The sequence below is a fragment of the Platalea leucorodia genome (assembly GCF_965183815.1).
Source record: "Platalea leucorodia genome assembly, chromosome: 1".
NCBI lineage: Eukaryota > Metazoa > Chordata > Aves > Pelecaniformes > Threskiornithidae > Platalea > Platalea leucorodia.
In genome coordinates this window covers 778832-792224 of record NC_138823.1, presented here as the reverse complement: position 1 = coordinate 792224, position 13393 = coordinate 778832, and the positions used below count along the sequence as shown (strand labels likewise).

Here is a 13393-nt window from a genome sequence, read left to right as displayed (position 1 = left end):
CACCACCACCCCCCCCCCCCGGCTTTGTGGGACCTTGACTGCTCAAGCTACAATCTCCCTTTCTGATTTTAATTCAGAGACTTTCCCCCGCGGAGGGTGTTGAACCAGCGGTGGCAGTCAGGGGAGGCTGGACGGCTTCCCTCGGGCTTCAGGGCAGGGGCGCAGGACGAGGGTGCCCGGCAGAGCCTGCCCAGAACGGGGCGGCCCGAGGCCCCCGCTTGTACCCGGTCACGACACAGGGGCAAGACGAGCCTCGGCAGAGCAGAAGGGCAGGCGACAAAAACTCAGAGAGGGAAAACTCACACGAAACCACTCCAACTTTCTCGAAACGAGCTATGGCTTGCAGATGCATCAAAGATGCCCGAGTAAAGAAAGCGTTTTCCCCTCGGCCGTCCCGAGCTGCCGGCTCGTCCGCAGCAAGGGCTGAGCTTACGACCGAGGGGCTGCGTTTCGGCTACGGCGAGGAGCGGTCGGCGCTTTCGGCAGCCAACCCAGGGCGTCCCTAAAGGGGACGCGAGAGGCCTCGGGGGTGGGAGCCGGTGCCTGGCTGGGGCGACGGGGCTGCCCTCGTATCGACGGGTGCAGCTGCGGTTATCTCAGCTGCACCATCGCTCCCCACGCACCAGCTGCCAATTACGCGCACGGAGGATTGCTGCTCCGGGCCCCAGCGGGGATTTGGGGAGGTCTGTAAATTAGCCAAGCTTTCCCCGGCGCAGACCACCTGAACGCGGCTCCGAGATTCGCCTCGGGACAGAAAAGCGCATCGAGAAATTGCTGGGCCCCGGTGTTAGAGAGGGAAGAGCCGCAGCCGTGCACCCGCTGCCGAAATCCCAAGGGGCGGAGGCAGAGATGAAGCTGTCCTCGCCGCGCCGGCCGCTGCCCGTGCCACACCTGAGCCATGCAAAGAGGTCGAGGTCTGGTGGATCAGAGCCAGCGATGTATCATGAAAGGCAAAGAAAGAAGGTGGTAACTGCTCATTAGGCGGCGGGAGAGAAACAGCTGGACACGAGGTCCCCGAAGGGTTAAACTGATCTGGGGGCAACAAAAAACCCCTTTAATACTTTCTTTAGCATACTGTTTTATGAGGCAATTAAATGCCGGTGAAGAGTTTACAAGGGCCAGTTTCAAACGTTTCATTTCGGGAGTTATTAAAAGACCTTTGAAGCGTTTTGTTTATGCAATATTTTACAGGACCGCATAAACCCGGACGCCGCTCCGCACCTGCCTCTCTTAAACCGCGGCTCCGCGGGGATGCCCGGTGCGCCCTCCCTCGCCCCGCGCGGCCGGGACGTTTCCGCGGTCCAGCAGCCTTAGAGAAAGGTTTGTGGCTGGGGTCCGCGACGGGGTCCCTCTCCAGAGCAAGGACAAGGGGCTCTTCTCTTTCGCAGCGGAGAGCGCGTGGGAGCGGCTGACACGCGAAGGGCTGCCTGTCCCTGGTGCCCCCCGGTACCCGATGCTCCTCCAGCCAGAGCACACAGCAGCCGCCCATCCCGGCTGGAAAGCTGCCCGGGCGGCTGGATGCCGCGGCAAGCACGGGGTCTGCAGGCAGAATTCCCAGCTCCACGTGTATTTCCCCCCCCCCCCCCCCCAAACCCAGTCTCCCCCAGTTTGAGAGCGGAGCCGACGCGGGGCTGTTCGGAGGGAGCGGGCGCCTTCTCGCCGAAGCCCAGGGGCTCAGGACGCCGGCGCTTCTGCCAGACAGAGAATGGCATTTGTTATCTCCCGAAGCCAGGAGAGACGCTCATTTATCACCGCGGCTGTACAAGGGTCCTCAGGAGAAACGTCCGTCCTGCTTGAAAAACAGCCTTTCCAAAGAGCTTTAATTACCAGCATACACGCAGGAAAATGGTCGTTACTCTCCTTTCAGATAAAATTACCCTGGGTGGAAGCCGCGCTTGACTTCACGGCTAGCAATTCTTGAAATAAATGACTATTTTTTATCCAATATTTTGCAATTTAAAGAAAATGCAGTCTTGCAGGCTGTCACACTCTCGTCAAGGCTGCGCTGCTGCTTGGCATTTTCCTTAAAACCAGGCTTTTACAATCGGGTAAGGAGAGGGGAGAGGCACCTCGCTGTCTGAAGGTAAACACCAGCACTGCAGGACGCAGCTTGCGCCGTACGCGCTCACCAGGAGCGTGCGTAGAAAAAAACCCCTCAACTCGAGTTTTTTACGTCTCCTGCTTTGGGGGTCTGAACCCTGGAGACTCACGCTAGAAAATACATCTTTTTCAACCGCGCCACGTGACTGTGACCGTGTACGAACACACTTGATGCCCACAGAGCTTGTATTTGAGCTTTTATCTGCCCTACAATATTTTTATCTCCTGCCACAAGGTTCTTCAGAATTCGTTCAGACGTGGCATCGCAGCAAGCGGGGGATTCCTTCATCCTGCAGCACACAGATGTTCTAGTGCTTCAGACAACAGCGTACAGAAAACAAATCTGGATTTTAATCAAGCAAACCAAGCAAGATCTGAAGGGTCCTGCTACATCCGTATTTGCTTGGAAAAAAAATAAATGGGCAAAGATCTCCATTTAGGCATAGTATGGGTCCAGAGCAAAGCTGAGGGTCACGGATGCTACGGCCTCGCCGCGGCCCTTAATGCACACCCATGGATGACCTCAAAACAGGCGGAAAGCTGGGAAATCTGTGTTGGTTACGGCAGTACCCGCGAGTGAGAGCGATGCGTTGCGGCAGGTGAAAATTACCCAGAAAAATAGGAAGCAGCACACGTACAGAAAACCGGCGCCCGGAGCTGAGCGGTGCTGCTCAGAGAGGCGACCGTGACACGGTAAATGAGCGGTTCTGCAAAGCACCGACCCGGTGCCCCACAGCGGTGAAGTCGAAAGACAAAGCGAAGGCGAACAGGCAGCAACTGTTCCCTCTCCCTCCTGATTTGAGGCTGGGGATATCAGCTGAAGTCAGCAGCTGGCAGATTCAGTACAAACAAAGGGACACGGTTCTCCAGACACCACGTAATTAAGATGCAGACCTCTGCTGCCAGATCCCAGGGGGCATCGGACAAAATCACACAAAGAAAAACAAACCTACTGAGGACCATTAGGTACCAGGGCATCACCTGTATCTCGGGAAGCCCCTAACCCACCACGCCGCTGCCAGGAGATCGCTCCAGGGCTGCAGCGCTACGTGCTTGCCTTGCTCCTCTCCTCCCGCCCTTTGCGAACAGGCTCGTCAGGAACGGAGCTGGAAGAGCAGGACCTTCGATTCGGCACCTTGTAATTTTTAAGTCCTCACTCCCCACCTCTGTAACTCCTGTCTGCAGTCAAACCCTGATTCGGGCCTTTCCTGCGGTGTCTTGCAAACTGTCGCTGTCCTTTGCTCAAACTCCTTTTTAAGCTATTGTTTTAAGGTCAATACTTGAGCTGTCAGCTCCTGGGCTGCCGCCCGCGATACCCAGAGGAAGATGCGTTGGACCAGCTTTAGAGGGCAGGGTATGGTCCCCCCCCGGGGAACCCGGCACGTCAGGGAAAGGGTCGGAGGCAGAGCTTCGGGCAAGCCAGGCTACCAAGGCAGGGGTCGCGACGCGCAGGACGAGGCACCGAGCGCAGACGTGCGTTCCCTGTAACACCCGCTGTCCGGTGGAAGGAAGCAGCCGTACCTTGGTTTGCACTAAACCAGCTACTAGACTAAAAAGCTATTTTGAATCCCGGCTTGAGTGCTATCAATCTTTAATCTCCAGCAGGTATAAGCTTTGGGGGGATTCACGCTTGGAAAAGAGTGAAATAGCTCTAAATAGCTCTTGCTTTAGAGTCTGGAAATAGCTCAGGAATATGGAATATTAATGATCGCCCCCACCAGAGAGGCTGCCCGCGTTCTGCTGACCGAACAGGCGCGCGAACCGAACGCAGCCATCAAAAGGGCATCAGCGCTGCTTCTGCTTTCCTTTGGTTATCCCCGCGAGCTCACGAGAGGAGGCGGCGTCCCGCTCCCGCAGGGAACCCGGCCGCAAGCCGCGACCGAGCACGGGGGCGGCAGGCGTCGCCAGCAGCAAAGCGGCCACGGCGCCCGCGGACGACACTGGTTTTCCAAACCCCAACCTAGACACTGCTGCAGCAGGGAGCGGCGCCATCGGGACCCAGAAGGAAAAGTGCTTTTTCATAAACACCCGAGACACAGAGAAAAGGTTCAGTTTTGAGACCGAGTCGCTTCCGATGGCGAACCCACTCCGGAGCAGCGAGAGGGCCCGGCTTCGTGTTTGGAGTCAGCGCCCTAATGCCTGCTGCCGAAGGAGCCGGGCACAGAGGCACGACGTTTTGTTGCTTCTCAGCAACACGAGGAGAGAGCAAAAAGACCTGAGCTTAAAGGCGAGTCTGACCTTCCTAATAAAAGCGATCTCCCCGTCTTTTATACTTATTTCCTCACCTGGTTTCGCGTTTGCTTGGTACCCACAGCATCCGTTACTGCAGCAGACCAAGATTTCTGGATCCTCTGATCTGTTCGCTTTCTCTTCGAGGACACGGTATAGTGATGGACTTGGCAGTGCTGGGTGAACGGTTGGACTCAATGATCTTAAGGGTCTTTTCCAACCTTAACGATTCTGTGATTCAAAGGATTTCTTTTCAGTCTTCCCCACACACGAGCTGCCATTGCCACCAAAAAGCCACCCCGTCGTCCCCCCCTCTCCCTTACGCTCAGGCACGCGTTGAAGCCCAGAAGCAGGTCAGGGAACGGCGCGGGGCGTTTTGCTCTGCCTGTCCACGACAGCGAGGACAGGAGGATCGCTGTCAGCGTTAGCCTGGGGCCGTTGAAGGCCTTCATCTCTCTGGTGCCTGACGGCAAACTGCCCGCTTCCATCCCCAGGAACGTGTCCTGCCCTCGGACGTAACAGGGTAAATACGACAGGAATACAGCGTCACAGTACCCTCCTGGACAAAATGGCCAGCACACGGCTGGACAAACACATACTGCAATGGGTGGGCAACTGGCTGACGCGTCGGGCTCGAAGGTTACAGTAAATGGGGTGACATCGGGCTGGCGACCAGTCGCTAGCGGGGCTCCGCAGGGATCCATCCTGGGGCCAGTGCTCTTCAATATCTTCATAAATGACTTGGATGCGGGACTGGAAGGTTTGCTATCAAAGTTTGACGAAGACACAAAACTGGGAGGAGCCGTGGACACTCTCGAGGGCAGAGAGGCCCTGCAGAGGGATCTGGACTAACGAGAGAGCTGGGCAACCACCAACCCTATGAAGTTTAACAAGGGCAAGAGCCGGGTTTTGCACCTGGGACAGGGCAACCCTGGATGTGCAGACAGACTGGGGAACGAGAGGCTGGAGAGCAGCCCCGCGGAGAGGGATCGGGGGTTCTGGTCGACGGCAAGTTGAACACGAGCCAACAGCGTGCCCTGGCAGCCAGGAGGGCCAACCGTGTCCTGGGGCGCATCAAGCACTGCCTGGCCAGCCGGGCGAGGGAGGGGATGGTCCCGCTCTGCTCTGCGCTGGTGCGGCCTCACCTTGAGCGCTGTGTGCAGTTCTGGGCACCGCAGTACAAAAAGGGCACAAAGCTCCTAGAGGTTGCCCAGAGGAGAGCCACGAAGATGGTGAAGGGTCTAGAGGGGAAGCCGTACGAGGAGCGGCTGAAGGCACTTGGGTTTGTTCAGCCTGGAGGAGAGGAGACTGATGGGAGACCTCATTGTGGTCTGCAGCTTCCTCACGAAGAGAAGAGGAGGGGCAGGCGCTGATCTCTTCTCCCTGATGGCCAGTGATAGGACTCGAGGGAACGTCAGGAAGATTTGCCAGGGAAGGGTTAGGTTGGGCATTAGGAAAAGGTTCTTCACCCAGAGGGTGGTGGAGCGCTGGAACAGGCTCCCCCAGGAGGGAGTCATGGCACCAAGCCTCACAACATTCAAGAAGCATTTGGACAACGCCCTCAGACATACGGTGTGAATTTTGGGGTTGTCCTATGCAGGGACAGGAGCTGGACTTGATGATCCTCTACCTTGCCCCTCTACTGTGCTCTGGGGAGACCCCCTGAAGCCCTGCATCCAGCTCTGGGGTCCTCAGCACGGGAAGGGCATGGAGCTGCTGGAGCGGGGCCAGGGGAGGCCACCGAAATGCTCCGAGGGCTGGAACCCCTCTGCTGTGGGGACAGGCTGGGAGCTGGGGGTGTTCAGCCTGGGGAGGAGGAGGCTGCGGGGAGACCTGATTGCGGCCTTTCAATATGTCAAGGGGGCCGACAAGAAAGATGGGGACAGGCTTTTTAGCAAGGCCTGCTGCAACAGGACAAGGGGTGATGGTTTTAAACTAAAAGAGGGGAGATTCAGACTAGATATAAGGAAAAAATTTTTCATGATGAGGGTGGTGAGACACCGGCCCAGGTTGCCCAGAGAGGTGGGAGATGCCCCATCCCTGGAGACGTTCAAGGCCAGGCTGGACGGGGCTGTGAGCACCCTGCTCTGGTTGAAGATGTCCCTGCCCATGGCAGGGGTTGGGCTGGATGAGCTTTAAAGGTCCCTTCCAACCCAAAGCATCCTGTGATCCTATGATCCTTGTGGGTCCCTTCCAGCTCAGGACACTCTTTGATTCTCGGAAGCTGAATTCCAAGGACCGTGAGCAGGGAAAAGTTCAGATCTGGGTCTGCAGAGTCCCCGGCAAGAGGGGACCCCAAGCCCTGCACCCCCGTGGGGCCAGCCCGTGCTGCAGGACGTGGAGCCCAGCAGCGTTCGCGGGAGATGCCGCTCAGCCCATCCTGCGGCAACGGAGAGAGCGGCGAGGACGGAGGATCCTGCGGCTGCCGGCTGAAGGCGACGGCGTGCCTTCCTGGGCAAAGGAGGGCCGAAAGCTTCTCTCTGGGAGGACGGCAAAACCTACCCTGCTCCTTCCCCCTAAACGAGGCAAATCTTGTGTTCCTTTCACGGAGCAGGGCACAGCTGACCGTGGTTTAAGCGTGGGTCAGGAACTTCAGCTGCTCTTTGCAGCCGCAAAGGCTCGCTCCTTCTGTAGGTTTTCCTAAACGCCGAGACGTTCAGCGGTCCCCAAAAAGCGCCCGTTCCCAGTTTACCCGTTTCCACTTTTCCAACAAGCGTAAAGGTAACAATTTCAAGAGTTTTAACTGCCTCTGCTCCACCACAGAAAATGGCATTTACTTTTCTTAAAGCAACGAGAGAGGCGTTTTTATATCGTATCGACAAGAAAAAAGACTCTCTTGTTTCATCAAGGCTCAAAAGTCACCGTCTTAATCACAACGTGAATATCCTGTAAAAAACTAGTACCACACAGCAACAGGCTGCGTTATTAGGTTGCTAGCTTGACAAATAAAAATCTATAAATAAGCTTTTTAAGTGCCTACGTAATTTTGTGGCGAGTTTAGATAATGATAGCATCCTTTGATTACAGAGGCAAAACCCCTGTTCCACCTTCCTCACTGATCAATCAAAGGCGAAATCAAAGGTAACGGAGGCCAGGGAAAGACCAAACGATACCACTGAATCAACCCACTGCACACCAGTATCCCCAGCACCGTCCCCTGCCGTCATCGCTACCGCTGACATCGTACGGACTGAAAGGTCAGCAACCGAGGCGACGTGGACAAACTCTGCAGGAGGAACGACCACAGAAAGGAGGGTTCTTTAGGCTTGGAGAAGAGATCAAAGGGGATATGTCAGAGCCCTGTAAAACCGTGAATAATATGGAAAAAATGATTTGTTCACCCTTTCAAAATAAGAACAAAGAGTCACCCGACAATAAGTTTTAACAGAAGAGTATTTTCACTGCACAAGGCAATTTAATCGCAGAACTCGCAGCCCTCAGAAGTCTGCATCCACAAAGAGATAAACTAATGCGTTACAGGAACACCAGAAACCACGAAAGGAGGTGCAGCCCTTGGCGCAGCAGCCTTCGGAGCGCGGGAGCTCGCTGGACCAGGCAAGAACCCTCCTCACCCCGATGCCGATATGCTTTCCCGACACATCTGTTGTCGTCAAGTTGAATAGCTGACCAGTAAATCCATTATACCTGCCTCTGACCAGTAAATCCATTATACCTGCCTCTGACCAGTAAATCCGTTATACCCGTCGCTGACCAGTAAATCCGTTATACCTGTCGCTGACCAGTAAATCCGTTATACCCGCCTCTGACCAGTAAATCCGTTATACCCATCTCTGACCAGTAAATCCGTTATACCCGTAGCTACTTCACGTTTTGAATGCACTCATTCTATGGAAACCAAGAGAACGCTCGGAGAAATGCCGATGCCAAATCTGTCAGCCACGCGACCAACACGGGCAAGGAGAAGGACAAGATCTGTGAGGTCCTCCTGGAGATGTCCAAGAGAACGCCACGAAGACCCTTGCTGCAGAGCAATAGTTTCCATCACTGCCCAGCAAGGATTTAACCTCAATTTTCAAGCAAAACACCTTGAAAGAGCTCTGCGACACGCTGCAGAGCGTCCAGGAGAGCCCCTGTCCTAGGGAGAGCCGGGGAGAAGAGCAGGTCTTACACGGGCATCTTCAGAACCAGTCACAAACCGGAGCAGAGCACAAGAGCGAAGCAGCGTTGGTCTGGGTCACAAAGCCCAGCGGAGGCAACGCCGCCCTTCCCCAGATCTGCGGGAATCGGTGGATTTTTTCAGAAAGGCGACAGACAGATGCTCTCGAGCCCGAAAGGCTACTCCACGTAACAGCCCCTCGCTCATTACGCCCGGGGTCTCACAGAGGTGGATGGACTGGCTCGGTAGTAACTCACCTTTTAAAATAATTTTCACTACGACAGAATACTCAGGTAGCACCAGTTCATACGACCAGGGGAAGAGCCCATCCTTCTGTGTCAAGAAAGACGAACCGCCTCTCCAAATAAACTCCCAGTTCAATTAAAAAGCTTGTATCTTGGGATCCCGTCGCGTTATCTTTAAACAGCCAACAGCTCTCGGACCAGGCTGGCTACGAGAGTGGCTCTGACACCACGCGAAGCTTTTGTAAAGAACTGATCCGGAAAACTCAGTTCACGGTGACCGAACCTGTAAGCATCAGGGAGATTCTCGTCAGTCCCGAGCGCGGGGTTAAGCTATGCTTGTCACCAAAGTGTTTAAGGTCCCCGTGGTGACCCGGCGTAAGACAACCATTGAACTTCAGCCGTGGCAGCAGTAACACCCACTAGCACATTACTAGCAAAATACAGATGTAAATCAATCATCAAAACCAATTTTATTTAACACTGCGCTATTCCTCCTCTTCCTAGTGAACCAGCAGAGTCTGCCTCATTCCATACGTTGCTCTGAACCATTTCGGATGAGTACGGACAGAGGAGACTGCAGTTTTTAAGTGTTCTCTGCTTTTCTTCTGAAAAAGCAGAGGACCAAGAGAAAGCCAGACCAGTTTACTGCTCCTTAAGTGATCACGGGACTGGAAGGAGGCTGACCAGCGACGTGCCCTACTCCTTCCAGCTCTGGCCAGCTCAGGACACAGCCTGGGGCACAGGCTCACACCACCGTCCCGACCAAAGTCACTACAAGACTCCGAGCAGCTCTTCCTCCAGAATACTCTGAAAAAGCAAATTAGTGAAGACGAGGCACGGAGAAGAGGACGGCGCTGCGCAAGAGGCAACCGGAGAGACGGCGCGAACCTGCTGCCCAAAGCCGGTGCCTCCATAACCGGCGAGATGCCTGCACGTGCCGCCCAGCCGCAGGCACCAGAGCAAAGAGCTCGCCGTGAAAAGGAGAAAATCCTGCTCCAGACCGTCCACACGGACCTGCTAGGAAGCAGCTTACACAACAAACCAGGGTTAAGAGATGCCAGTTGGGTTGAGTTATTTTAACATCACTGTGTCAGACTATGGTGGTAATTAATTTCAGATTTAGATCGCCGCACTGAAAAACGAGTACTCCGCAGGTCTTTAACCCACGGTTTGGAATGACCAATAAAACTGACTTCAGATGATCTCAAGCAGTGACTAAGCTCATAAAAAGCAGCAGCGTAGATAAAACACGCAGATCCCACATTATACTCAGCATTATAAGCCATCAAAGCCGTTTTAAGATCAAGCTGATGTTTGACTCGGAGCCAGCCCAGGTCCCCCAGGCCCAGACTGACATGTGGAGGCCCTGGTAGCAGAGTTAGCGTTTTGGCCCCAATCTCTGAACAGCTGGAGCCCGCGCAACCTTTGCACAGGAAGGCCATAAAACAACACATTACAATTGTCCAATTTAGAGGTCATAAAAGCAAGGACCACAGTCTCAGCGCAAGGCTGGAAGAGCCAGAGTTCAGCCAACGAAACTCAAGCAGCGAGCGCAAAACCGAAGCATAGCACGCTTGCAATTAGGGATACACGAAAGCCGCTGCGGACCGCAGAAACCTGGCCCTTCCTCCAGGAGCACCGCAGCCTTGCCTGCGAGCGGCCAGCTCCAGACACGCAGGTATCCTTTTCCTTTCTGGCTCTCGGGGAAAATTTCATTACGCACATGCAGTCTTCTTTCCATAAAATCAGGCTTAATGGCAACCGAGTTCCAGGAGCCTCATTTCCCTTCCACTGCAAAAGCTCTTGCCACCTCCTTTTTGAAGTGGCAGATGCTCCAGCCGCCGATGTCGATAGCGCACCTGCACAAAGGCAAGCCTTCGTTTTGTTACGAGCAGAACCAAAAAGAGCCGCAGACTGGGCGGCCGATCCCCATCACCTCCGCCGCCTCGCTCTAAGCAAGGCTGGGGACCACTTGCGGTAACAGATGGCCCTTCGTCCCGCGCGGCCCAGGCACGGGGGCTCTGGTGGGGCTGGCGCCAGAGGCACCGTTCCCTTAGGTTACTGCAGCACACGAGGAAACGGGAGGTGGAAACCCTATTTGCAGAATACAGCTGCTAGAGAAGACCGCTTCAAGCCCAAGCGTTCCCAAATGCCCGCTCCCGAGCTCCTGCAATCCCGCCCTCGAGCGTGGGGAGCCTCTGCTGCGCAAAGCCCCCACCCGAGAGGCTGCTGCGCCTCGAGATTGACTGCAGCTCTGCCAGAAACCCGTGCCCTGACAGTGACGTCTCATTTCCAAATCCGAACCAGGAGCGCACCATCACTTAACTCTGCTCGCTGCATTCCCACGTATTTTGAAAAGGAAATTCAGCAACAAAGTAAAACCGTAATTTGTTATTTCCAGATGGGTACCACTGAACTGAGAAGCAGAGCCCCCACAAAACTGCTCGATACAGGTTCTCGGCAACCGCGCTGTAATTAATCCTAATACCGCTGCTTTCAGTAGGAAACAGCCAGTTAATAACAGGCAGAACGGCAGCGAGGAGGACGCGGACTCTTGAGCAGGAACACACAGATGCCGTCCAGCTGCCCGACCCTGTACAGCGCACAAAGAAAAGAGGCTCTTTCTATGCAGCCAGACGTCCGTGGCTGCTCAGCTGCACAGGGAGGAGGCCCCCGAGGACAAGATGCTCCTTCATCCAGTTCCGATTCCAGCAGGCAGACCTGGTTCACGGGAGAATATAGATCACTACTGCCTCCAGAAGACTCTTTTGATAAAGAGGTTTGGCCACCCTGGCTGCAGACAGCAACGGCACGGTCTCACTTGTTTGCCGACAGCTGAGTGTCCCGGCCTTTTTTTGCCCACGAGAAGCAGAGGAAGCATCCAGCCTGCTCAGAGGGGCAGGAGGAAGGCTTTGCACGGTGGCTAAACCGCCCAGAAAGCTGCCTGCCTGGCAGGCCTTCCCGGAGTTCCATAGGGTTTGGGGCAGGGTGGTCCCTGGGCTGCCTCTGCCCCGTTACCACGGACCGGACCTCCCTCGTCGGCTGCCGTCCTGCTCCCCAGCAGCTCTGGGCAGGAGCAGGGCGCGTAAGGCAGCGAACGCTTCTCGGAAGCGGGTTTTCACTGGAGAAGAAAATCATATCTGTGGAAAACGCCTTGGGTTTATGGTATGGTACCTACTCCACGGGGGATTTGCCCTGAGCAACTGAAACGGCAGGCACGCGCTTCGGCACCGCGGTGACCCACGCCGCGCGTCTCAGACTGCGGTATCTCGGGTTTTACCCGGCAGGCAGGCCGCTGGACGGCAGCACGGGCACGGTCGCTGCCTCCCAGCTCAGCACGTCTCCAGGTACTGCGTTTTAGCCTCCTGGCTCTCTGAAGCGCAGCGTCTCCAGCGCCATTCCTCCGGCGCAGCCTCCACGTGAGGCTTCCCTACCGTGGTACGGCCCTCTGAGCAGGCTCACTGCCCGCAACGAACCTCCGCGTGCTCGCTTGCGCTGCTCTGTCCTAGCAAAGATGTTGTTAAAAAAACCCATACACGAGAAGTAAAATGTTACTTGCTGTTACCGCCCTAACCGGCACCGCTGGCTGGGACGAAGCCAACAGCCTCTGAAATAGGTTGGATCGCCACCGGGGGCTATTTACAGGTCAAGGTCAAGTTTGCCTGTAAACTGACCTGTGTATAGAAAACAAAAAGTTAAAACTTGGTTCGAAGGTAAAGGGTACAGTAACCTGCGGTGAAACAGAAATTCCAGTTCCGGCTTAGGAGACGCCGTCCCCCCGCCCCGAAACACCCCGCACCGCTCGGCCAGCCCGCAGAAACAGCAGACGAGGTATACGGACTCGTAAAGCAGGGTGTAAACCACGGCAATTTCGCAGAAGAGCATCTTACAAATGTTACGCCTTTGCTATATAGACCGGGCCTCATTTTTTCCACGCCGGCACAGCCGTGCAGAACAGATACGCAGAAGAAAACAGTTGCTCTCTCGGAGTTATCGAGGAAAGGTGAAGAGAGAAGCAGGGCTGCAAAGTTCTGCCTAATTCTAAGCCCCTGACTAAAAGCCACGCAGTTACTCATCTCCCAGACGATTTTAAGCAGCTTTTAACCGGAGCACCTCGCTCCCCGAAGGTGGGAGGGCTTCTGTTAATGAGGCTTTTCCGAGCACGGTGACTAAACTTGGATATCACCTAGTTGGCTTCATTATGTCCTAGCTCAGCTTTTCTCTCACCTAACACTGATGGATTCAATCTTTTCAACAAATGTTCTAATGCAAACTCTATCCCCTTAGGTCAGTGTCAAACGATAATATATATGTTGCTTTTGGAACCCTGAAACCATAAAGCAAGCTACACGGGTCAAAATTATTTGGTATGATTTACTGGGGGTTTGCATACGGTAAACTAATTCTGGTGAAGAGGAATTATGCTGCAAAAGGCCAAGTTCTTGTGTCTGTTTAGATTTATTTTTGTCAAGAGAAATTTTAACTTTTAAATTCTGTTAGCGACTGGGGCCTTGTAAAAGCGGCGGGGCCTTGTAAACAGAGCCTGGGCAGGAGGAAGTGCTCTCAGCGTCCCATGGCAGAGCTTCACGCGCTGAGCCAGAGAGAACACAATCCCCGAAGGAGACGTGGAGAAAACCGATAAAAACAGGTGCAGACACCACGGCTAGCTCGCTGCTTTCAGCAATCTGTTTAAAATTAAACT

General features: G+C 54.8%; 1 protein-coding gene across 6 annotated transcripts in view; it reads right to left on the bottom strand.

Annotated features, from left to right (window-relative positions):
* The window catches only part of HSF1 (heat shock transcription factor 1), a 68952-nt gene that overhangs the window by 22935 nt on the left and 32624 nt on the right, over positions 1-13393 (bottom strand). The window lies entirely within an intron of this gene.